General features: G+C 38.8%; 1 long non-coding RNA gene across 1 annotated transcript in view; it reads right to left on the bottom strand.

Annotated features, from left to right (window-relative positions):
- Positions 1-1,281: 1,281 nt before the first annotated feature.
- Positions 1,282-27,538, bottom strand: part of LOC103099043 (uncharacterized) — a 64,825-nt gene continuing 38,568 nt past the window's right edge. Inside the window, exon 6 of the long non-coding RNA XR_008917958.1 lies at positions 1,282-1,892. This is a non-coding gene — a long non-coding RNA (uncharacterized LOC103099043). The remainder of the gene's footprint in view (positions 1,893-27,538) is intronic.

Below are 27,538 nucleotides of genomic sequence, written 5' to 3' on the forward strand. Positions count from 1 at the left end.
GGTCTATACTTACAGCCCTGGCTGTAAGGGACCATGGCTTTTCTCTCAGGTGATCTCCATGTTCATTGCTTACTCCCGCATGTTGATTCAAAGCTACTTAACTGTTTCATGTTCTTGTGAAAGCTAAGTAGCCGAGCTTATTCTGTGGAGCTCAATTGTTATACTTATTGCGTGGGTGTCTGCCTCCTTACTTATCCATCTCCTTGGCTCCAGTCCTTCCCCCAAGGTCAACCTTCTATTTTTTCTTTCTTGGGAGGGCTGCGGGACAGCCCCCCACACACACATATTGCTTGATCTTTAAACCTAGCATATACGTTTATGGATCATCTTCTAGGTCCTACTTTGGATACCACTACTTTAAGACTAGAAGTTACAGAACAATTATTGGTCTATATTGATTAAAGGAGTTTCTTCACTACATCAATTAAAGTACAGCCTGGCTCCTTTTGATTTCTCAATAAGGAGAGAAAGGTCATCCTTAAAATATAAAACTCCAATGTCTTCACTACTTAGAATTATTATTGTTGGTCCTTTTTTTTCAAAGAGGATCAATGACATTACCAGATGATCTTGACTTGCCCATGAATTAGATTTAAGTGAGGCAGAGTAGCACAAAGTTGTCCTCCTTGCTCTCTCTTCCAGAGATATTAAAGTCCAGTGGCATGACTGGTGATGGCCCTGGATTCAGTGGATGGCCCTGGCATCTTTGATGTCTGACCAGGTCTAAGCTCTCAACATCACACGTTTCAACTACCTTCATAGTCATTGGAACAAATTGTTCACATTTGTCAATAACATCGGGTGAAGATTTTATATTCTTGGGGTAGACACTCCCAATTCACAGAAGGCTTTGAGGCATCCTGGTTACCCTCAACTTGGGTTAGTCTGTCTGCCAAGATTGTTTTGCCAGAGTGTAGTCACTACGGCTTAGCATCTCTACTTACTTAGTCCTTAAACAAAGCATAAATAGATTATATAGATTTAAGGGGTTTTAATTCTCTTACTGGAATGAAAGCCTAACTTGTCTGAACTAAGCAACATTACACATATGATGGGTGGAATGTAGTCTCTATTTCATAAACCCCAATTCCAGAATGTGAATTCAATACTTGATAATCAAAGAAAATAAGGAAATGAAGAATTAATAAAATCACACATCTATTCATCTATATGGGAAAAAATGGCTTACTTTGTAGTAATCAATATTCTCTGTTTGTTAGATATGTGAACTTGAACTTGTGCTTTTTCAGTCTCTATTTCCTTACCTGTTAAGATAGGAATGAATGTCTATCCCACAGGGTTGTAAACTGGATTTAAAAAAATTCTACTCTATAGGACTGAAATAATAAATGTAAAAGTACATTGTAAACTTTAAAGTTTAAATTATTATTCACAATAACATGGTTGTAGCTTTAAAGCTTAAATCACATATGCTACCATGAAATTAAAAAAAGAAAGCGCATAGATGCATCAACAAAGATTTAAAACCACAGCTGGGGAAAGCTCAGAGCACTAGTCCTACCTATCATTGATCAGGTCATGGATCATCCTCCTGAGTTAAAATCAGTACAGACACCTGCATAAACATACATTAAATACAGCATCAGTTTAAACCCTCTGGATCAAAATACCTATTGAAACTAGCATGAAGAAAGAAAATCCAACAAAATCTTCTGTTGGATCATAGACTCATAGATTCAAAACTAGAGGGAATCTCAGAGGTCTAGTTCAATCCCCTCATTAGATGAGTAAATTGAAACTCAGAGAGAAGTGACTTACCCAGTGACACACAAAGAGCAACTAAGAAGCAGACAAGAACAGGGATTTGAAGTGAAATCGTTTGATTCCAAATTCAGCACTCCTTTCATGGCACCACATTGTTCCCTTATTTCCTGGAGAGAGAAAAAAGTAGCAAATTACCTATGAATCATTTTAAATTTGCTCTTGTGCTGTCGTAAATCAGATCACGTGGATAGAAAAAAATAAACTGTCTGTGAATAGCAAAGAAAACATTTAGAATGCTGACTTACAACAGCTAACTTCAGCATGTAAGGTACAATGCAGGCCCTAAGAATAACCCAGTAGCACAATCCTTTTTATGTTAATGGGAGAAAGAAAGGAAATGACATTCTAAAATACAGCTGCATAGAATATATGATGAATATTCAATATATGAGAAAAATGACAAATTTATCTTCATTCTTCATAATTATGTATTTTTGTGACAAGCTAGCATTCATATTACTGGGGATTTTTTTTGTAGTGTTGTTTTTTCTGTCTAATGCTTATTCAGTGGGACATTGGAGACCAGAGTCCAGTGCTTATCTTCTGAGGCCAATAGACCCTTCCCAATTCCTAAGGGAGAAGAAGTATAGAGGTATTGGGAGAGATAATGATTTCAGAAAATTCTAGAGGAAGTAGGATAGATATAAATGCTGCTGCAGGCAACTTCCTGCAATCTTTAATGGAGATGAAAAGGTAAAGGACTGGGACCAGATGATAGAGCACTTGCAGAACAGCTGTAACTATCCTTGTGGCCAAGAACAAAATTAGGGACATCTAAACTTTTCCTCCTTTCCACTCTTATGCTCCCAGTAGAGAAAGCTGAAATATAGCTCTAATCTTTGTTCTTGAAGAGTCTTTCCTTCTTTCTTTCTTCCTTCCTTTCTTTCCAAAATATAGGGGCTTATAATTAGAAAAGGCATACTATTTATTCTTATTTTTCTAACTTCACAAAAGCAGAGAAAAAGGACAATTGAATCCATATCAAAAGTAACTCAGGGTCTGTATGGGAGAAAGAGAATCAGAGCTCTGCCTACCAAGGTTTCTGCCTTCTTCCTCATGAAATTCCTAAACTTGTTAATTACTCTTTCCTGGAAGTTTATAAGACTTCCCTTCCCTCTTTTTTTTTCATTCTAAATTCTGGATATTTGGAATAAAGCATAGTAAATTTATCCTAATTATGTTGGAAAATGCTTAACCATAACTCACAATCTTTCGTTTGGTAGTTTGTTGTCAACCACAAATGTAAAGAATAAATGTAAACAATCTGTCAATATGTAATATTAATATCTATTATCACTTGATGAGAAAGATTTTATTCCCTTGGTCATTTTATGTTCAGCTTAATTCAGGGGAAATTATTCCCATCTGAATGTTGAAGTTCACAATTTCTAAAATTAACTAGTAAAAATGTGGGGCAGCTACCCAAAAGACCCTATCTTTTTAAAATAAATTATTCCTTATATGTTCCCTCATGGCTGGATGTAAGTAAAAGACTTCATTCATTTGACATCTCCATTCATTCTTGACCCAATTATTGATTGCTCTGTGTAATACTTATCTGACATCACTGAAACCAACACAAAAGCAAGTCTTCATATCTGTCCTGAAATATTATACTGAAATAATAACACATAGAGGGAATTAAAGTTATTTGTAGAGATTCTGGCTTTCTTACTATAAGAAGCATTTGCATAGCATTAAATAATTCACATATTGATGCCCTTGCCTCTTCTTAGCATTTCAAGTCTAAGAATAACCATTTTTTTTTGTCTTTAGAGGCAATCAGAAACATGAAAATTCATTTATTCTACAAATATTTATTAAATGTCTATTATAACCATAGTACTGTGTTACTAGTCCTATATTACCAACTGATAGTGACACATTTTAATACTTAATATATTCAATGTTTAAAAATGAATGCCTAATTTGTTTGTAATTGCTATTAATAATTAGCTTACTATCTCATGTACATTCACAGCCATCTTCATTTATAATAATATTCTATGTTACTCATTCATATAACAAAGTCTGAATAGCTTCAATATGCTGGCAAAAATCTAATTTAAATCACCACTGTGGATAGGATTACTAAACACCCTCCTTATTCCTTTGGTCCTCTTAATCAACATTCTTTATCAAGAAAGATGTGACAGAATGCATAAATGTGTTTGAGCACAAAATTACACTCTAATACAATTGACTGAGATGCAGCATGACATAGTAGATAAGGCAAGGTAAGGTCCTTAGAGCCAGGAAATCCTGAGTTCAAGTACTACTGACACATATTGGTTGTGCAGCCCTAGGTAAGTCACCCTCTTAATGGTCTAGTAGATAACTCTCTGAGATTATAATTGGGAGGAAAGACCTGAACTTGAATTGGTACAGAGATTCCTCATCTGAGAGCTCCCAATATCAATGAAGCCATCTGTTCAGTTCTTATCCCAAACGTACTAAGATTAAAATTGAATGGGAAATAATATTGTCTGCTAATATAAACAAATAATTATCCGTACCTAAGATGGGCAAGGGTCAGGAATAAATGCTTATCAAAAACAAAATTCTGTATTAGAAATCAGATTTAACTGTGTATAGATCAGTAGAGAGGGCAGCTGTGTAGCTCTAGGTAAATTACTTAACCCTGTCTGCCTCAGTTCCTTCTGTGAAGAGACTGGGAGAAAGAAATGGCAAATTCCTCCAGTATCTTTGCCAAGAAAATCCAAATGGGGTAACAAAGAGTAGGATATGACTGAAAAAATGACTAAACAAAAGATACATGGGAAATACGTAGAGACAGAGATTATTCTTTTGTTTTTTTTTTTAATTTTATTCATTTGTTTGTTTGTTACACTAAAATTCCTAGGTATTTCCCTCCCTCCACCCCCTATTGGAGAAAAGGCAACATTTAACAATGTGTGTGTGTGTGTGTGTGTGTGTGTGTGTGTGCATATAAAACTAGTTTTGCATGTTTCTGCTGCTGGCCATAGACATTCACAAGTTATTCTTCAAACAATATTTCTATTGTTGTACATAATGTTCCCTTTATTCTGCACATTTCACTCATCCTAATTTCATGTCGGTCTTTTAATGTTTTATTTTTAATTAAGCTGGTCATCATTTCTTACTGTGCAGTGGGATTCTATCACTTGTTTAGCCACTCCCCAATTGATAGGCATCCCCTAGATTTCCAGGTCTTTGTTACCACAAAGAGCTGCTTTAAATAGTTTAAAACATATAAGAACTTTTCTTTTTATCTTGATCAACTTAGGAAACATACCTAATAGTGATATTTCTGAGTTAAAGGGAATATATATATATATATATATATGTATGTATGTATGTATATATAGAGGGGGGGGGGAAGAGAGGAAGACGGAGAGGGAGAGGGAAAGAGGGGGAGAGGGAGATTTGTAAGTCTGGGAATAATTCCAAATTGTTCTCCAAAAATAGTTGGATCAGTTCACAGTTCCACCAATAGTGTATTAATATCTGCATTTTCCCCACATGCCCTGCAATTTGATCCCAATATATAATTTTTGTGATACATTACTGTAGTCTCCTAGATAGTATTTTATTGAGGATTTTTGCATCCATAGTTCAAGAGCTCCTTGGGACATCAAATAGAGTTAAATGGAAGCAGAAGGAGTGTCCTGTAACCACAGACTTCTTGGAGAAGATGATCATGACCAAAGAATTTACTCATCAACTCTTACCTCCTCTGCTTTTCCTCTCCCCTAGCTCTGTGCCATCCCAGAACCCAGACCGGATGTTTGGTCATTAGAAATACCCGTCACCATTGTGGGCATCCTCTCTCTCTTTTCCTATCTCTTCATTCATCCTGCTTTGGAAAGGACCAGTGTTTTCCAGATGTACTCTCCTGAAGGTTTCAGCTTCCCTTCTGGATTGGGGACATACAAGACCCACATGACTGGGGTATTGGTGGGTATCTTGCAGTGAGACACTTATGTAGATAACCCCCATGGCAAAAGGAGAATCCACAATTCCTAGGTCCTGGAAGTCTTTTTCTCTCTTTATGGAGTTTAGGACTTAGAAAATTCCTTTTAGATGCATCTCCCTGCTGCATCCGAAGGGCTCATATTCTTATCCAGCCCTAAAGCAGTCTTTCTTCAGTATTTCACTGAGCCGCTGCTGCAGTCACTGCTTTTAATCACTGCTGTTCTAGGAATGCTCCTTTCAATTCCAGGGGACATTGTTACTGATGTCAACAGGACCTTTGATGGGTTGTACATTCTCTGGAGACCTGGTTGAACTTGGCATCTCTCTCTCTCTCTCTCTTTTCCCATCTAGACACGCTGTCTTCTACTAGTCCTGGGAGGAAAGTTATAGGGCACAGTGGATAGAGTGCTGGACCTGGAGCGAGAAAGATTCATCTTCCTGAGTTCAAATCTGGCCTCAGACCTTTACTTATTGTGTGATCCTGGACAAATCACTTAGCCCTGTTTGCTTCAGTTTCCTCAGCTGTAAAATGAGCTGGAGGAGCAAATGGCAAACCACTATAGTATCTTTGCCAAATAAAGCCCAAATGGGGTCACAAAGAGTCAGACACAACTGAACAACAAACAACTAGTTCCATCACTTTGGCAACATGGCCAGCTGAGATAAGGGAGCAGAGAGAGGGAGGCATTATCTTCATTATCTTCTTAGAATTCAGTAGTTCAGGGAAACTGTTTCCCATTGCTTGCTTGTCCTTGTATCTCTAGCTCTTGACTTAGTGCTTGGAATACAATAAGCACTTAAATACTTTTTCATTTAAAAGTTTATGCTTGCTGGTATTCCAACTTTCACAAAGAGGTAGAATGGAAAAAAAGTACGATTGGTTGGGTGGCTCTATGCCTAGAGTACTGATCCTGGAGTCAGAAGACCACAGTTCAAATTTGGCCTCAGACACTAAGTAGCTGGAGAGAAGCTAGAAGGAAAAGCAGAATTTTGTTGCCAAGGAGTTCTACATGGAAATTAGGATGACACTAACAGATTTGTGCCAATAAAAAAACTCATGGATCCAATCTGCCTCCTAAAGATTTAGGCATTTATAGAGCCATGTATATTTGGAGCAGCTAATTGGCACAGTGGAAAGAGTGCCAGGCTTGGAATCAAGAAAGTCAGCCTGATCCTTACTAGCTGTATCTAAGTGATTAAGCAAGTCACTTAACTTCTGTTTGCCTCAGTTCTCTCTTCTGTGAAATGGAGATAATAATAGCACCTACCTCCTTGGGTTATTGTGAGGAGCAAATGAGATAATAATTTTAAAATGCTTAACACAATGTCTAGTAGCATCATTATTGTTATTCATATTATTACTATTATTTTCCCTGACCCTACCTTTCTGAGGCTTGCACTGGTAACACCAGAAGAAGCACTAAACCCCCCAAGATTCTGCTGCTCTAGAGGGGCTATAGGTTCAAACAGAGTGAAACTGCTATTTTATTCAGTCATTTCTATTCATGTCTGACTCTCTGAGAGAGTCCCATTTGGAGTTTTCTTGGAAAAGATACTGAAGTGGTTTGTTATTTCCTTCCCTGGCTCATTTTGCAAAAGAGAAGCTGGTACAAATAGAATTAAGTGACTTGCCCAGGATCACATAGAGAGTAAGTACCTGAAAATGAATTTGAATTCATGAAGCTGAATTCTCCTGATTCCAAACCCAATGCTCTCTCTCCTGTGCCATGCTATTAATGGGCATAATGCCTGGAGGTTTCTATGCCTTTTATATTACAGCTATCTTCCTCATCCCTGTCTAACTGGATTTTGAACTTGGCTCCTCAGGACCTGGATTCTAAGAAATGATCTTTGGCTTTATCTCACCTAGAACGAAGTCTCCATGTCACTTCTAGGTCATTTCTAAGTCATACAGCCTACACTGCAGTTATCTAGTTCCTTAGAACTCATCCCCTTTTCTGAATCTCTATATTTTATCTTCCTGCACTAGAAAGTGAGGTCTTGGGCAGAAGGAGATGCCGTTCTTGCTTACACTTGTATCCCCAGCTCCAAGCTTGGTGTTTGGCACCCAATAAATACCTTTTCATTTAGCATTTATTCTTTTCATTTAAAGAGGACAGCTAAGGAGTCCATAAGGGGAAATCACCCAAAGAAAACATAACTCTAATAGCTATTTGAAGTCATTTATCATAAAGGCAAATAGGCCTACACAGGGCAACAGGTCCTAGAGTTTCACTGTTTTACAACAGAACCATAACTAATGGTCATAAAAAATAATAACTCTGAGTTATCATAAAAAAAAGTTAAATTATGTTCAGGATCCATGTTAAAAAAAAAAACAGAGAAATACAAAATGCAATTTAGAAAAGGTTCTATGAAAATGTGACCAGTGTTAAGGACCTTAGAGTCAGTCATCAGTCAACCAGCACAATGCAAAATGTTGGGAGCAGTTGCAAGAAACTTCTCCTCCTCATATCATCCAGCACCATGGACAGCAGATCTCTTCCACCAGCAAGTTCACCTCCAAACTTGAGAAACATTGCTCTTGGGATTCTTGCTCACTTAGAATCAAGCCAAAAGAAATATAAAAAGGGCAAAAGCAGCCAGAGATTCAAGTGTAAACTCACCTTGCTCTGCCCTGCTTACTAAGTTTGCCTTGAAACCAGAATAGAGAATAGATTATCTCCAAATTATCTGGTATATATTTTGTTGGTACATAGTTGTATGTGTTTCCCTCTCCCTCCCCTCCTTTAAATTGGGAATTTCTTTAGGACAAGAACTGTTTTGCCCCTTTTTTTCATATCCTCAATATTTAGCAGTGTGCCTGGAACACTTAATAAATTTTCATAAACTTGACTTGAATAGGATTCCTCACTGGAGTCATATAATGACACCTGCAGGGTTGAAAGAAACATGCAATTAGAAGCTGTCTCTTTAAGAAAAAAATACAGTGATCCCTCACCTATCCTGGGAGTTACATTCCAGAGACCCCTCACCCCATAAGTGAAAATCTATGAAGTACAGTCATTAAGCCAATCAGCACCCAGGATATAAAACAGCGCTGTGGTTGGTCACCTTTCATTCCATCAGCCAATTGTGTGCCATGTACAATCTCACGTTAGCAAATATGCACAAGCAGTAGTGGTATACTGCATTTCCACTGGGTACAGTACAGTATTCATTCGCAAAATTCCAAGATATAGCAAAAACTCCACGATATAGAATTATATATATATATATATATATATATATATATATATATATATAAATTTGCAATATAGGAGGCAGCTAGGTGGCTCAGTGGATTGAAAGCCAGGACCAGAGATGGGAGGTCCTGCATTCAAATCTTGCCTCAAACACAGCCTCCTAGCTTTGTGACCCTGGGCAAGTCACTTGACCCCCATTAGCTACCACTTACCACTCTTCTGCCTTAGAATCAATACTAAGACAGAAGGTAAGAGTTAAAAAAAAAGAAAAAGAAAAACCTATGATACAGTGGAGCTGTGATAAGTGAACCATGATATAGAGAGGGACAATGGTAGTTGTAATATTTATACTTTCTTCTGCCTTCATAGGGCAGAGGAAAGACTAAGGTATCATGGGAAGGTGGGGAAACCAGGTGGTTCAGTGGATTGAGAGCCAGGCCTAGAAATAGGAGGTCCTGGGTTTAAATCTGACCTCAGACTTCCTAACTCTGTGACGCTGGGCAAGTCACTTCCCTACCCCTCAAGTCCCACCCCATCCCCAATCCCCACCTCTTACAACTCTTCAACCAATGTGGTATATTGATTCTAAGACAGAAGTTAAGGGTTAAAAAGGGGGGAGGGGATCATTCAGGATGGTCTTTTCTGTTCCTAACCACCCCATGGCTGAAATCACCCAGGAAATTTGTTATCCCTAAGATATCTAATACATGAGTCCCTAGAAGTTTCCAAGGGAACTCTGGGAGTATCCTGCCTGGGGTAATCCCTATATGCTCATCTAGTCTGAAGTCCCATTACTACATACTATTTAACAGAGTGCTAAAAGGGTTAATAAGACAAAACAAAGACATTAAAAGCAAAAATGAACAAAGAATGAATTAAATTATTCTTATTTTCAGATAATAGAATGATTTACTTAGGAAATACCAGAGAGTCAGCAAAGAAATTAGGACAATTAAAGTATGGGTAAAGGAATCAGATACAAAATAAATCCTTAAAAAGAATTAACATTTCCATATAAGAAACCTAAATATATAAGATCATATCATAAAAATTAGTAGAAAGTAAATGAAAGGGCTAGTCACATTTATAGCTAGGGAGAAAATTCTGACTTAGCCAAAAATAGACATCAGAAAACATGAAATAGAAAACTACAATTTCATGAAATTTAAAAGATTTTACAGGAATAAAATAAGTATAGTTAGGATAAAAAAGAAATTATTAATCTGAAAAAAACCACCTCCATTTCCATGGTCATCACCTTTCACCAGCACACATTTTATGCCATTTTGTGCTTTAATGATCTCAGAAGCTCCTATGGATTTAATGACCATCTCTCTACTAATGAATGATCTTCCTATCTTGCCCTAACCTGTCTGATAACTTCCAATCTTTATCTCCAGTTGCTTTTCACACTTTTCAAACTGGATGTCCAGTGAGCTTCTTAAACTCAGCAAGTACAAAGCAAAACTGAATATCTTTTCTCTTAATCTGTCCCTATCCCCCACAACTTCCCTGTCATGGTAGAGGTCACTATCACACTCCTAGTTCTCCAGGCTTCCTACCCAGATGCCATCCACAACTCTTCATTATCTCTCACTGCCTGCCCCCCTGTCCAATCTGTTGTCAAGATCTATTGATTTCACCTCTGCAACATCTCTCACATTTACTCTCTTCTTTATACTGCTACCAGCTTGGTGCAAGCTCTCATCACCTCATGCCTGGACTATTTGCCTCAAAGTCTCTTCCCACTCCAATTCATGCTCCATTTAGCTAACAATGTAATTTTCATAAAGTTTGTATTCAACTATGTCGCCCCCTTATAAAAGAATTTTCCCTTTCAAAAATTTTTCCAAGGAAAATATACCTTAGTATTGTTGTCTTGGAAAAAACACAGAACTATTAAAGAGTCAGAAAAATCACTCTTTAATTAAGTAAAAGGGGTTCAGTGTGATAGTAGAGCTGCACACTAACAACTACACTGAGTCCAAGGATTGAACTCTGGATGCTCTGGACATTGACCCCATGGGAGAGCTGACCGTGCTAGATTGACAACTCCAAGGAACAAAAGAATTTGGGGAACCTAGATATCATTTGGGGGAAATCCAGGGGCAGGGAAAGATGAGAGCTTCAAAGAAAATGGGAGTGTTTGAACTATACTGACAGCATACAATCAAGTCTGGGAAAAGAATCATAGCTAGAGGCTAGGGTCTAAGGCAGGGGTCCCCAGTGGGCCACATGCAGCCCCAAGGCCATTTATCTGGTACCCACCACCACTTCCTCCTTCAATGGTGGTCAGTGAGAGGAGCCACAAAGCATGGTGTTGCTCACATACAGTACTACTTCTGGTGACATAATCCTTGGTGTGGCGCCTTGTTCTGAGAGTAACTGAAGGAGAACAAGGCGTTGCAAAGGATTATGTGGCTGTACAATGGAAGACATCAGCATGGTGTAGCAATCTGGGGGAGGGGATTCTGCACTGTGTATACTGCTGCCTGGTATAGTGGTGGCAGTGATGGTCCTGTGCAAGGTGGGACAGGCCCATCCCAGTCAGCACTGCAGCCTCCGCTATCCCAGACAGCGTATACAGATTTGTTCATAGTTTTTTTATAGTCCAGTCCTCCAGTAGTCTGAGGGACAGTGAACTGGCCCCTGTGTACAAAGTCTGGGGACCCCTGCTCTAAGGGAAAGGGCTACCTACAATGGATACTAAAGTATGGTCTCCTCCCAGGTGTGGATCTTCTTGGGAAAGGGTCTCTGATACAATAGGGTCCATTATTCAGTCTAAAACTGCTAGCCTGAGATTCCCTTCACGGTGGATTCTCACAGGAACAAGGAACTAGCACAAGCTTTGGGGTCCTCAACTTACAATGTAGTCCTAAAACTTGAGGTTCATTAGATCTTACTAGGGTATGAGTTTGGGGTTTCTAGATTCCATGTTGACAGTATGCTTGGAAGAACTTCTGAAGTGGTAGCTTCAGTCTTTCCACTCTTATTCAACTGTCCCTTTGTAGTTCACCAAATCTGAGACACAGTATTACATATTCAGCATGTTCTTAATAAATGTTTATTAAATGAATAAAAAATGAGCCATACCTCTGATCGATCCATCCAAATCAAACTGAAATTCTGTCTTTTCCATTAACACCACAAACCATGATCTTTTCATTCCTACAATATTCATTGTCTGTATAACAGAATACTTAGTAATATTGAATACAGATTGGTCTGACATTAAAGGGTTCTATATATCCCAGAATTATGAGACTGAATATCTCTTATAATAGTCAATATACATACTTAGGGGCCATTGTGTATTTCAGAATAGTTGTCCAAATGAAGCCCTGTTTTGCCAGAGAGGATGATGTAGTAGGAGTATTAGATTAGGTAGAAGAAAGCCTGGAATCTCAGATCTGCTACTTATTACATGTGTGGCTTTGAACAATTTATTTAACCTCTTTCACCCTTAATGTCCTCAGTCTGTAAAATGAGGATATTAGGTGAACTTTAAGACTGCCTCCACATCTACATCAACCATCTCAAATCTGATTTTTAAGTCAAATTGGAATTAGTTGTTAGTATCTTATGTGTGTATATTTTTCCCTCACAGAGGTATCACTTTACCAGGATCTCAGCATATATTCAGAAATGGAGTAGTTGATTATTTGCTTATAAATAAATATTTTTAAAATTCATATCATAAAAGCATGAGTGAACTACTTAAAATGAGAAATGTGTCATCTGTGATCAAAACATTTTGTCACTTTCACTAGTTTTACCAACATTTTTCCTTCTGGGAATATCATGGAATTAATTCAATAGAAATTAAACCGTAAGTACAGCTATTGGTTGGTAATGAAGGGTGCTCTGGACAGCAAAATAGTCCTTGAAAATATTACCCATATTGACAACTCTCCCCAATTTCCCCAGCCTCCTGACTTGCCTTATATTGATTTTCTTAACCACAACATCTTTAAAATTTGAACTGACCAACACTGTGCACAGAGATAAATGCGTTGCATTGAAGATCAGACTACAGGATGAAACAAAGCAACACATTCATGGCTTCTAGCATTGTTGGCCTGCTTGAATCCTAATTATTTATACTTTGACAAATAAATATTGGGAACTCTCGGTCCTTGTTAGGTTGATCTAATGTTAGCACACTAAAAGGGCATGAGTCATCTTTGTCTTTGTTTGCCAGCCCCATCACTAGGAGTTGTTTTCATCAAACTCAGCACAGTAGGAAGTCATAAATGTGCTGTTTCATTTTCAATCATTAGTTGCTAGAATTAAAAAGGAATATTTGCATTTTTCTTCATCATATAGCTAGACTGTAGTGAGCCAAGCTGCTATGCTTTAGAGTCATTCAGCTAACTTGTCATCCTTTCCTAACATCTGGAGAAGGTACACAATGAGGAACTTCAGGGTGGTTGGGGTGACTGTGGCCAGAGGACCCACAAGAGTAGGCACAAAAAAAAAGGTGAAAAAAAGAGGAAAAGGACGAATTATATGACTGAGACAAAGCACAGCCTGCATAGGGATTACATCTCGGACTTTTAGTCTCAGCACAGGGCTCCGCCTCCATAAGCTAATTAGTCTTAACTAAAAATGAATACTCAGTGGAGTAGATGGGTCTGAATCACTTTTATTTGTGCAGAACAAAGACAGTAATTATGACCCACTATCCAAACTGATGGAGAGAAATGAGATGCATAAATATTTCCAAGTCCTAAGAGTGTATCAAGAATAGGTGATGGACAAGAAAGAATTCACCTCCTCCTCAGAAAATCCTCCTTTCGAGCTCCCAAGCCCTTCTCTTCTCTCTTCTCCTCCCACATGGCCACGGCATTCTGTGTGACTGGACAAACCACTCAACCTAACAACTAGGAATTTCAGTGCAGCCAGTACTGGCCTAGAATCCAGAAGATCTGAGCTCAAATCCAGCCCCAGAACTTTTACTAGCTTTGTGATTCTGGGCACTCACACCTTCCATTTGTCTCAATATTTGTTCTATTGGTCTATTCTTCAATGATAAAGTGGGTACAGGAATAGCATCTATTTCACAGGGTTGTTCTCAGAACCAAATGAAATCTTTGTAAACATGATTAGCCCAATGCCTGGCACACAGTAGGCATCATATCCATGTGCATTCCCTTGCCCATCCATCCTTTCAGTCTGTACCCCCAGGCAACTAATTCTCAATTGAGGTCACCAAGAGTTCCTTCTGCAGTGACATCACAGGGCAGCTTTTCTCTTTGTTTGGGGGCTTTAAGGATAACAAGGGATTTCTCTTAGAAAAAATAAATGATGAAAGCTCTTACGTATTGAACTCGCTTATGGTTTAGGACAGGACTGACTCCTATCAGAATGCAGGTTTGTACCCTCTTTGCAAAGCACCATCTAAGAGGAAGGAAGGACCCATGGACAGAGCTGGGAAGTCTCTGTGGCTCCATAGAGGCATATAACCTTGTGGGTTTCCATTGGGAAACTTACAAAAATTAAAAGGAACAACTTTAAACTCATTTGACTTTTGAGATGACTATTCTATTAACCTTGAAAGCTTTCTGTATTTTCTCATGCCATGATTTGTTTTGAGGAATTTACCTTCATTTTAACATTAATCCTATTTAGACCTCTTGCCTCAGCCTTGATCCATAAAGTACAGACTGCATTTTTTTCTGCAAGGCCTTAACTGAAAGCCCTCTTCTATATGAAGGGAGGGGATGCGTTCAGCTTCAACAAGCTGGTCGGAAATATAATTAGGCAGTAAGCGTTTTATCCTTTAGATTGAAAAGCCAGAATTCCAACAATACTTGGGCCATACTAAGTAGAGGCTTCACCTGGGCTGCTCAGCCCTGATTGAATCAGGTGTGATAGCTTCAAGGTGACAGCTCTTTGTCTCAAGCACTACATTCGTTTCCACTTGATTTCCTTTTGGAAAAAATTAGCAGTCTGGATTGGAATTGTAAAAGTATCAATTTCTCCAAAAGAAGTTTGGGATTCTCACCCCCATACACATCTAAAATCAGGAAGACAATACAAATCAGCTTTTCCCCAAATATCTGTCATACAGTCAATTTTGATCTCCATATGTTATCAGGACAATAATTAATTATATATTTTGAAACACTGCAAATTTTAAAAGCAACAAAGGAAATGCATTAAATCTACTTGCAGGGGCTTGACCTTTTTTTCCATGATATATCAAATCAGAACAAAGTGCTGATTTCTCCTGAAATGTTACCAAAAATGAAAAGGAAAGGGGGGTGGGGGGGAAGACCCAGGAGTTTCTGCATCTTCCTGTTGCAATTTGTCTTATTCTTTTTTCATTTTCTCAAAGCAGTATGACTAGAAACACCTTCCCTCTGAAATGATTAAAGATGTTTTATAGAGTTCTGAAGTTATAGATTTCTCCATTTTATTTCTTCCTCCAAAACTTGCCAAAATTACCCAAAAAAATACCCCTGGGATAAATTCTCAAGAAATGTTCCTATAATTATAGAATCATGGAATTGTGATGCTTAGAGATCAAGCTGACCCCATTCATTTTATGGCTCTTTATTTATTTCTTTTTCTATTTCATTTTTCTATTTTCTTTTTCTACCACCCTGACTAGAAAACTGGAGCAGAATAAATGATCTGTCCAAGGTCACAAATCAAATTAGTGGCACCTTTGGGTTGGAGTGTGGAAAGGAAGGGATTGGTTTGCACTTTTGTTGAACAAAAGCATTCTCCCTGATACTCGTACAGAAAATAACACCACATTTTCAATCTGAGTCCTGATCTGGGAAATCAAAGCCCAGATTCTCAAGGATCAGCTTTGCAAGCCATATAATATCAAGCTAGCCTAGACTATTATAACTCCACACCCTATTGAAGGCCATTATAAACTTGGACTTGAAATCAAGCACCCCACTATTATAAAACAACCTGTTTTTCTTCACAATAACAATCCTGTGGAAAGAAACAGCTCTCACCTTCTAACAGGTTTGAGACACTGAAAGGTGACTCTTCCTCTGCAGTAATTTTCCATCGAAAGTGTAAGATACATCTTGACATAGAAAAAACCTCTTGAGAGATGTTTCATCTCTTCAAAAAGAGTGAAACTATTTTCAGGATAAAGGGACATTCGCTTTATTAAACCAAAGCAAGGGATCACTCGCTGTGATTTCATTTTCTCATCTAGGAATTTCCTCATAAAAAAAGCTTCTTTCTGCCTCCTAAAAGTATGTCCTTGATGTCTAAAACTATTCCATTAACTCATCCTCATTACGCTCTTGGAGTTGTTTTTCCAATCATGATGTCGGTTATATAAACTCTCTACATATCTTGATGAGACACATAGTTGGAGACAGAGTTGCCTCCTAAAGCCAAGAAAAATGGGTATGGATTCATCGGCTTGCCCATCACTTTCTAAGGGCAAGTCTATTAAATGTTCATAGCCAAACACTTGGACTTAATTTTATTAATAAGTCTTTTATTCATCCTTAAGTCATCATAATAAGGCAGAGCAGGACATTCTGCTGCTCTTGAGAATAATAGCTGATGTTAGATAGCATTTAAGTCTTCTAAAGCACTTTAAATAGACTCTTTCATTTGATTCTTAGAACTAGTTTATGTAGAAAGCAACATCGGTGTCCAGCCTTTGGTGGCTGCTCAGTCATTTCCGTCGTAAACCCCACCTGGAGTTTTCTTGGCAGATACTAGAGTGCTTTGCCATTTCCTTCTCAAGCTCACTTTACCCAGGAGAAAACTAGGGCGAACGGGGTTCAGTGACTTGCCCTGGGTCATGCTGCTAGAAAGTATCTGAAGATTTGAATTCATCTGAATGACTCGATCTGGCTCCTAGACAAAGTCTATGCACTTCACTAAGTATCATCCCTATCTCACAGGGCATTAAATCAGGGGAAGGACTTGCTTAAGGTCCCACAGATAATAATCCCAGATTCTGGGTTCAGGTTCAGGTATTCTGACCCCCAAACCAGCTGAGAGAGCTATGAGAGCAGAGGAGAAAGAATGAGCTACCCTTCAAACTGACATTGAGAAGATGGAGCGTGATCGCATATTTGGAGCTCGGGGGCGTCTCAGCCAATCTATTTCATGTATGGATGAAAAAACTGAAGCCTGGAGAGGCCAAAGTACTTGTCCAAGGTCACATAGGTTAGGGCAGATGTTAATTCAAGGCCTTTGATGCCTCTGTAGCGTTCTGACTTTGGCAAAGATGATTCGTTTATCATCACTGGAGAGTCAAGGTTAGAAGGTAGGAGCTAAGCCTTGCTGCTGAGAGATGGTAGGGAATCATGGGAGATGCATTGACCTGGAAGTCAAAGAATGCATGATTTAGTTACAAGCAAGGTAGTGTTAGAAAAGCAAGGAGACCACTCTAAGCCTGAGTTTCCTCATCCAAAAAAAGAAAGAAAGAAAGAATACTTATTACGCCACCTAATTTCACCAGATGAATTTGAATAAAATGATTTCTAAATCCCCTAGAAACGAAGATCCATCTCTTGAATGTCAATCTCCTCCTGGTTTTGTTGCATTGATGCAAAACAAGGACGACAACAATCTCCGAAGAATAAAAATTAATATTGCACAGAAGGTCATCAAAGTCTGTGAAGAATATGGACAGTAACCAGTGAGGAACCTTGAAAAATAGCAGTAATAAAAAATGTCCTCAGGGAAATAGATGATGGGAAAAAAATGCATAGACTGGTCATGTGGTCATGACCTAATAAGCAAGAGGGAATATGGGTACCATCGTCAACAGAAAGCAAGAAAAGCCTCTACACCATTCAATGGATGTCCTGGGGGAATTTATAAGAAGACACGGACAAAAGTTGTACAAATTGAGTTGGCTACTCATAGGAGGCGATCACATTCTAGGAGAGAACCTCAGAATTACTTAGGTATAAATGTAGGCTTTTATTAACTTTCTCCAAACATTCCTGGACCTGCATCTGCTCACTGACCCACTTTATGTCAGAAAAAGCTTACCTTCTGATCCATCCATCTGTCTCAATTCACTCATCAGTAGTTATCTTGCTGCCCTTTTTCCCATGCTACCTTTTCTTTAGAAGAGCATAATTGTCATTATTGTAAGAAGTTGTGACCCAATTTACCTCCTACCAAGAGGGAAATGAAGGAGAGCCAGTTTAGGGACGACTAATGGGAACACTTTGTTCTGGGCAATTTAGAGAGAGGAGAGAATGTCATCAAGAAGACTGGCTGGAAGCTTCAGTGATGGGGAGCCAGCTCTAGAGATGGGAGGTCTTGGGTTCAAATCTGGCCTTGGACATTCCCTAGCTGTGTGAAAGTCATTTAACCCCAATTGCCTAGCCTTTGCCACTCTTCTGCCTCAGCACTGATACCTAATATTGATTCAAAGCAGAAGGTAAGGCTTGGGGAAAAAAAAGGAAAAGAAAAAGAAGACCAGCTTAGGGGGGTTGATGTAATTGTCCAGTCCTGAAAAAAAGGTATTTCTAAAATAGGGTTATGGCAAATGGGAATGGGAACAAAGGGACAGCTATAAGATATATCATGAAGGATAAAACAACTAAACTGCTTTAGTGGTCCACTTTGTACTTTTATTATCAAATTCCCCTTTAATTTTTCTACATTGTTAGAGGTTATCCCCTTAAAATCATCCCTCAGACCCAACTTAAGTGAATAAGGTAAAATCTCAATTTTTTCGAAATAGTAAAGGATAAAAAGAATGTGTGCAACTACTGCAGAATACAAATAATCAAACAGCTTCAAATGGTCTGCTGCAAGCCCTCCGAAAACATTTAAAGGTTAGCTTCTGTTTCAGTTTGACCTGCAAAGATGAAAATAAATATGCCTTGTGATTTTCCAGCAAGATAAGTCTCCACCAAATACGAGCTGGGATGTTACTGCTCTATGCTAATAACCTGAGCTTCCAAAGCCTGGTGAAAAAGAAATGGAAACCTCTTCTGCTGTCGATGACGATTTTAGGATGAATTCCCAACTATGAAGAGCAATTGTGCTATTAAGAGTTAAAGGTTGTTTGTGAGCACCTTCTCGGCGTTATTGCCTTTGTTAATTAAAGGTGAAGATGCTGAAATATCTGCAGATGAAAAGTGGCTAAAAACAGCGCATTTACTTGGAAGACGGATAGCAAACACCAGATCATAACACAATAGTGCTGAAAATGCTGGTGAAAATCGAACCCAACAGTCCTGAAGACATTGACTCAAGACGGGCTTTCTCTGTGGCAGGCACCTAAAGAGTTCAAGCCTGACAGATTCAAGACAGGGAAGAGCATCTTTCTTTGGCATTACTCTGAACTGCTATGAAGTGATTGGGGGCAGGGGGGCAAAATCCCAATCACTGCTTGTTAGAGAAGAAAAAAATGCCCACCGGTGAGTCGTAAAAGAAATGATGACACTTCCCAAAGGCGTAAAAACAACACCAAGAGCCGCACGTATATTTCTAACCAGTCGATTTTTAGTCAAATGGCTTGTACGTATAGGTATGTGTGTATCTGGACTAACAATGTGTAAAATACTCCTGTGCGGGGTAAAGTCCTGCTGCACCCCAGAAAGCCTGGGCAGAGCACGGAACCACTCAGAAGAGTTGCATTCGACCACCTGCACGACAAAGACCAAGCGAACTCGGGATGTCCAGGGGAGAGAGACGGCCAGAGATAGGACGGCGCCTGCTGCTCCTATCAGGACATACAGGTCTCTGAGGACAAGAAGAAAAGACGGACGGCTCATAGGACGAGGAATAAGGGCTGGACAGTCATGTTCAGACGGGACCCTCCCCATGGAGAGATGGACTCTGGCGTGGACGTCACATAGGAGAGGGATGGATGGATGGTCTGCAATTGACAGCATTGGGAGAAACCTCCACACTGATGAGACCAGAGAGTCGGCTGAGTAGGAGCCTTGACAGATTCCTCTCCAGAGTTCACTTATTGCTCTTTGGCTTCCCTGTCATCAAACCTAACCTCTTTTCCGTAGGACAGACTTTCAAATACGTAATTATAGTGTACGCTCTGCTCTCTCCCAAAGTATTTTCTCTGATCAAATCTGAGTCAGAACGTGCCTTTGGCTTTCTAAGTCCTTTTGTCGATAGTGTCCTCCTGGTAGTGGTCATCTTTTCTCTTCCGAGGAGGCCATTTCCTACTAGACAACCAGTAAACACAATATCTCTTTTTTCTAAACCCTCACCTTCCATCTTGGAGTCAATACTATGTATCGGCTCCAAGGCAGTAGAGTGGTGAGGGCTAGGCAATGGGGGTCAAGTGACTTGCCCAGGGTCACACAGCTGGGAAGTGTCTGAGGCCAAATTTGAACCCAGGACTTCCCGCCTCTAGGCCTGGTTCTTCATCCACTAAGCTACCCAGCTGCCCCCTAAACACAATATCTATTAATAATTTAAAGAAAACTTCTCAAAATACCCCCTTCTTAAGGGAAAGAAAATGTCTTTGACTTTAATGTAGTGTTTTCTAAGGTGGGTAAGGACTTAAACTTCAGTTTAAGGTCAGTTATTTCTTTAGAAAGTAACAGTCCAGATGAAGGTGGCAAAGGGAAAATGTAAGGGCAAGCCAACCTCTAAAAGCAGGCCCAAGAGCTCCCAGATTCTACAGTCCATGAGGTTTTGCCCAAGCAAGAACATCATCAATTTATTCACCTATGTTCAGGGAAAGAAACATAAAGCAAAAAAAAAAAAAGGCAGCCAGGAATTTACAATCTAATTCTTGTCTAAGCAAACACAATTTGCTGTTGTCACATGCTTTCAAGTTCCATTGAAGCTGGGGAAAGGGGAAAAAAGAAATTAGAGGAAGAGTCTGACAGAGTCCAAAGAGAAGATTAGAGTAACATTTGCTATTCCATCTTTTTCATCTTTGCCACTTGGCGAACACTCATTTCAGTGTCTCCTCTTTTCCCTTCTGTATAGTCTATAGCTCTAACTCTATGTTTATAGATAAACTAGATAATGAACATGGAATTTAGAATTAAGTAGCAAGTGGGAAAAGTAAGCCAATGGAGAAAATATTCAGGTGTTTTTATTGTAAAGGGGTTAATATCTGCTAATATTTTATTGTTTCATTCTGTAAAGCTTGCCCTCTGCACATGACACAAAAACAGTTAAACCTTTGAAAAGATAAAATATGTAAGAGTAAAATGATCAAATCCTTTTTAAACCCAGTATTTGTTTATGATTTCAAGGAAGTTTCTCAAGATAACCCATTCTTAAGGGGAAAACAAGTTTTTAACTTTCATATAGTGTTTTTTAGAGCAAGGTAGTTAAGGACTCAAATTTCAGTTTAAGATCAATTATTTCTTCCAGGGGGGTGATGCACTGAGAGTGAAGTAAAGTAGTCTGGACGAAAGTGATGAAGATACTCAAAAATCCAGTTACTACACTTTCCGTAAGATTCTTTGCAAAGCTCAAAACGTCTTCGCAGTGTCTTAACCTTCAGCTACGATTTAGCTCATCTTTCTCCCTATACTTTATGTTCTAGAAGAGTATTGCTTCCTGCTCCTGACATCATCCTCTGCTTCAGAGTATTGCTTCCTGCTCCTGACATCATCCTCTGCTTGAGTATTGCTTCCTGCTCCTGACATCATCCTCTGCTTCAGAGTATTGCTTTCTGCTCCTGACATCATCCTCTGCTTCAGAGTATTGCTTCCTGCTCCTGACATCATCCTCTGCTTCAGAGTATTGCTTCCTGCTCCTGACATCATCCTCTGTTTCAGAGTATTGCTTCCTGCTCCTGACATCATCCTCTGCTTCAGAGTATTGCTTCCTGCTCCTGACATCATCCTCTGCTTCAGAGTATTGCTTCCTGCTCCTGACATCATCCTCTGCTTCAGAGTATTGCTTCCTGCTCCTGACATCATCCTCTGCTTCAGAGTATTGCTTCCTGCTCCTGACATCATCCTCTGCTTCAGAGTATTGCTTCCTGCTCCTGACATCATCCTCTGCTTCAGAGTATTGCTTCCTGCTCCTGACATCATCCTCTGCTTCAGAGTATTGCTTCCTGCTCCTGACATCATCCTCTGCTTCAGAGTATTGCTTCCTGCTCCTGACATCATCCTCTGCTTCAGAGTATTGCTTCCTGCTCCTGACATCATCCTCTGCTTCAGAATATTGCTTCCTGCTCCTGACATCATCCTCTGCTTATAGCATTTTGGTTTTTTGCTTAGCAAACTATTTCACCCCAATAGTTTTGCATAAAAAATATAGCATTTTTCAAAGGTCGCTGAACCTTTGGTCTCACATTTCCTTGTTCAATCCCTAATTCAAAAAGCTTCAGCTAATGTCCTCTTTCTTCCCAACAAGGATAGAAGCAATATTTCCATATGTTTCCATAAGCAAGGATGAAATTCAAAATTTACCTCACATTCTAATTGTCCATGAATAGATTTTGGGAATTCAATTGCTGTGTTTTAGAGAAGAGGCAATTTCCAAAGTAAGGAATATTATTTAGATTATTGAGAATGCTATATCGAAGATAGAGATAAGAAGTTGATTTTATTTTGGTTAAATATTATTTATTTAATAAGTAATCATTAAAATTTTAATTAATTAATCTTAACTAATTAAAGTTAATAATTAAATTAATATTTAATATTAAATAAAAATTTTGGTTTCCTAGAAAATGCCCAGATGAGGAGACTCCCTCTACCAGTATGGGCCAGAATCTTTTTTTGCAACTTAGAATCAAGAGGTTATGTGACAAAAACAGGGTAACAAAATCAGTAAATGTCCATGGTGAGATTTGGACCCTAACTGTCCATGTTCCAGAGCCAGCTCCTATTCACTATCACATCTTAATTTCTCTTGGAAACAATATGGAGGAAGGAACATTGACATGAGATGTTACAGAAGGCATTCTTTCTTCTTCATAAAGTAGCATTGATGTTACTAGTTTAGTTTAAAAATTTACACTTAACATAAGTAACAATCACAATTTGTCAAAAGAGCATGAAATGAATGCCATCCTATTCTGAATAAGTTAATTACCTTTCTGCCTTTTATCTGCTCCTTTCAAACCTCTACGTTTAATTATTCTAACCTCTAGAAGGAAAAACAAAGTTAGTAACCATCATACCTAATATAGCAGAAACTTAAGTAGTTTTTACAGTTGTAGAGTAAGAGAATATTTTTTTGCCCTCCCTCCCCTTGAAAATATTTTCTGCTTCTCCACCCCAAACCAGGGCTGGGCTGAATACTCAAAATTTCAGGCTTAGCCTAGCTTCTGTGTCAGTCTTCCACCACCTCAACTTAGCATTTACATGAGATCACCTCCTATCTGTCACTGAGCCTCTGAAAGCTCTGCACCTGGATGTCATGACTCATCATGGCAGGAACTTGTGTAAGCTGACAGGAGTAAGAAAAAAATGAGCTCATAGAAACAGATGTGGCCAGATGAAAGACAGAAAGAGGACTGAGATTTAAAAAGGTGGGAGAAGAGCAGGATATTCAGGAGTTTCCCCCCACCTCTCATTTTCCCAAAATTACATTCTCTGCCTGACAGCTGCTCTTGATCTCCTTTCACTTAGCATTCACAAGATCACCATTACTTCAGTCAGAACACAAGAGAAAAAACCAAGAGTGTTCATTCTTTTTTGCCATAAGAAGCAATGTTTAATTGTCTCTCCAGTTAACCTCCAAGAAATTATTGCCTTTAAAATGTCAAATGGGAATTTTCTTCATTCATCCATCCTTAATCTATGAGGGTCAAACAGTAAGGTGATTTGCCAAGTTACATTATAGATCCTCCTTCACTGGACATCCTTAAATAGGATAAATATCAATGTACTTGGGATGGTTCAGAGGTAGGTGCTGAACAACCTTGAGCTATCTCTTCTGACCTATGATTCAGAAGAAATGTAGAGATCCTCATAATAGGCACAGGTGCTGGGCATTTGCAAATATTTCTTTTGAGGCTGACAACAGCCATGTGAAGTAGGTTCTCTTAAAAGAGTCTTCCATTTTCCAACTCTGTATGCAAGCCTGCAGTCACAGCTGTTTTACAATATTGACGAACTCCTCAAGGCAACCAAATTTTGTCATGATCTTCCATTAGCCCTCATGTCTGACAGTACCAAAAACCTTGTTAGATCAAGAAACATTGACATTTCCCCAGAGTTGTCAAGCAGCAAACAACATGTTGATCCTTTCTCAGCCCTTCCTGTAGCCACACTGGCTCTTGGGTAGGAGAACGAACATCTTCTAGGCAAAGAATTGGTCTGTTAAGGAGAACTCTGGCAAAAATCTTGCCAGAAATGACCAAAGGGTGACCGCCCACCCCCGTGACTGTCACAGGACAACCTATTTCTTTGTCTTTTATAAAGATGGACAATGGAAGCATCTTTGATCTCAGGGACAGCTTCCTCTTGCCATATAACCAAGAAGATTTCAGACAGCTTATGTAGGAACATTGGACTCTCTGCAGAAATAGAATCTACCCCAGGCACGTTGCCCTAGGAGAGGAACCCAATGGCATTCAAAACGTCCTTCAGCTGGAAGTTCAGCCAGAGAGAGACTGACTTCAATGTGATGAATGTAATCAATGGTTCCAGCATTGGTATACGGGCTCCAGAAAACAGGCACTGTTCTCACGCCCTCAGGCACAAATGCAGTCAAACAGGGCTGTGTGCTTGCTCCCAAGATTTTAGCCTGATGTTGTCAGCTTTTTCATCAAATGCCTTCAATGAGGATGGAAATAGCATCAAGGTCAGCTGCCGCCATAACAGCAAAAGCTCCAAGTCAAGACTGATGTGGAGGAACAGTTGATACATGACTTTCTGTTTACAGATCACTGTGCATTCAACACAGCTTCTGAGACGAAGATGCAACAGAGCATCCACCATTTCTCTGCTGCTTGTGCTCATTTTGGCCTGACAATCCACAAGAGAAAACAGAGCCTCTACAAGCCAGGACACACCATCTCTACTTACCATGGAACTCTCAGTAAGAGCCAATGGAGAACTGTTGAATGCTGTAAGTTAAGTTACCAGCATACTTTCCAGGGAGGTCCACATACATGAGGAGGTTGACATTGCAGAGGTAGCTCAGCGTTTGAGAGGCTCCAGAGGAGAGAAGAGGCATCAGGCTGTTGACCAAACTTCAGGTTGGCAGAGCTACTGTGCTGACCTCCTTGTTACATGCCCATGAAAGCTGACAGTACCCCAGGGCCATGCCAGGAAGCTGAATTGTTTCTATTTGAATCATCTTAGGAAGATTCTGAAGATGCCCCGGCAAGATGAGGAACTGGACAAAGAGGTCTTTTCCAAATGAAACTCTCCTGCAAAGAGCACAATTCTGATGGCCACATTGTTCAAATGCTAAATTTTTGTTTACCTAAAAGACTATTTTATGAAGAACTCAGAGAAAACAAATGCTCACATTGCCATAAGAAGCAATACAAGTACACTCTCAAGGTCTCTCTGAAGAACTTGGATATCAATGGTGAGACAGGAAAGACTTTGGCACAGGACCATCCTGCATGGTGTACCTGCATCAAAGAAACATTTCCATCCTCAGTGTTCAGGCTGTGGTAGAGCCTTCCAAGCTCATATTGGTCTAATCAGTCACAGTCAGAAACACCGTGCATTCTAACCCTGACAGAGTGATATCATTTGATCCTCTTTGAGTTTGAAAGACAACAACTACCTCTCTGAGTGAGGGGGGATTTTTTTTAAATAAACTCCAATCAAAACAATATATCCATTTGAAATAACTGTAGCCAATAGAAAATATTTTGGAGTTTACCTGCCAAGACAATATGAACTATATGAACAAGAACTATATGAACACAATTATGAATCACTTTTCATACAAATAAAGTCAGATTTAAATAAATTGGAGAAATATGAATTTCTCATGGGTAGACCAAGTCAATAAAATGAAAATGCCAATTCAATCCTACCTAACTTGATGTACTTATTCAGTACCATACTGATCAAACTACCAAAATATTACCAGAAAACATAATAATCATATTCATCTGGAAGAGCAAATGTTAAGAATATCAAGGTAGTCAATGAAAACAAATTAAGGAAAGTAACCTATCAGTACCAGATTTCAAACTGTATTACAAAGTAGTAATTATTCAAACATTCTGGTACTTACTAAGAAAAAGAGTGGTGGATCAGTGGAATAGACTATGACAATAACATCATTTATGTAATCATGGTCAAATCATGGTCTTCATGAACCCTTTGGGGCTTTCTTAGAAAAGATACTGGAGTGGTTCGCCATTTCCTTCTCCAACTTACTTTATAGATGAGGAAACTAAGGGAAGCAATTAAGTGATTTTCCCAGGATCACATAGTTAATAAGCATCTTGGGCTGGATTTGAATTCAGGAAGGTGAGTCTTCTAACTCCAGACCTATACTTTATCCACTGTGCTACTTAGCTGCTCTAAAACACAGCAGTAAAATTACCATGGTAACCTAGTGTTTGCTAAATATAAAGATCCAGGTTTTAAGGACAAGAACTCACTATTTGGCAAAAATTGCTGGGAAAACCAGAAAGCAATCTGGAAGAAAGTAGGCATAGATCAACATCCCACATGGCATACCAAGATAAGATCAAAATGGGCACATGATTTAGACATCAAGGGTGATACCATAACCATTAGGAGAGTACAGAAATTTTTTACCTTTCAGATTCATGGGTAAGGAAAAAATTTATAAATACATATATAAAGGACATTAAATAATGCAAAAAGGATCATTTTGATTACATTAAATTAAAAAGGTTTTGTACAAACAAAAGCAATGCAGCCAAGATTAGAAGGAAAATAGAAAACTGGGGGAAAGTCTTTACAACAACTTTCTCTGGAATATATTCAAATTTATAAGAATGGGTCATTCCCAATTGACAAATGGTCAAAGGACATGAACAAACAGTTTTCAGAAGAAGAAAGCAGAGCCATCTATATTCAAATGAAAAAATGTTTTGTCTCTGTAGATTATTGAAACAACTCTGAGGTACTACCTCATACCTAGTAGATTGGCTAATTTGACAGAAAAGGAAAATAACAAATGTTGGTGGGGATGTGGAAACATTGGGATACTATGGAACTCTTGGAATTATAACCTAATACAACCATGCTGGAAAGCAATTTGGAACTATGTCTAAAAAGCTATAACACTGTATACCTTTTGATCTAGCAATAGCACTAGTTTTTTTTATCTCAAAGAGATTTTTTTTAATGAAAAGAAAAGGTTCTATATGTACAAAAACATTACAGCTCTTTTAGTGGTGGCAAAGAATTAGAAACTGAGGGGATTCCCATCAACTAGCTAATGGCTGAACAAGTTGCGATATACATTGTAATGAAATACTACTGTGCTGTACAAAATGACAAACAGGAGGGTTTCAAAAATCTGGGAAGATTTATATGGACTAATGCAAAGTGAAGTGAGAAAAATCGGGAGAATATTATTCATAGTAATAGCAATATTATACAATGATCAGCTGTAAATGACAGCTATTGTAAACAATGCAATGAGCCAAAATAATTCTGAAAGACCTGTGAAAAATGCTATCCACCCCTAAAGAAGGAATTGATAGTCTGAATTCAGATCAAAACGTCCTTTTTTAA

This window comes from Monodelphis domestica, chromosome 3, assembly GCF_027887165.1.
Source record: "Monodelphis domestica isolate mMonDom1 chromosome 3, mMonDom1.pri, whole genome shotgun sequence".
In the NCBI taxonomy this organism is placed as follows: Eukaryota; Metazoa; Chordata; class Mammalia; order Didelphimorphia; family Didelphidae; genus Monodelphis; species Monodelphis domestica.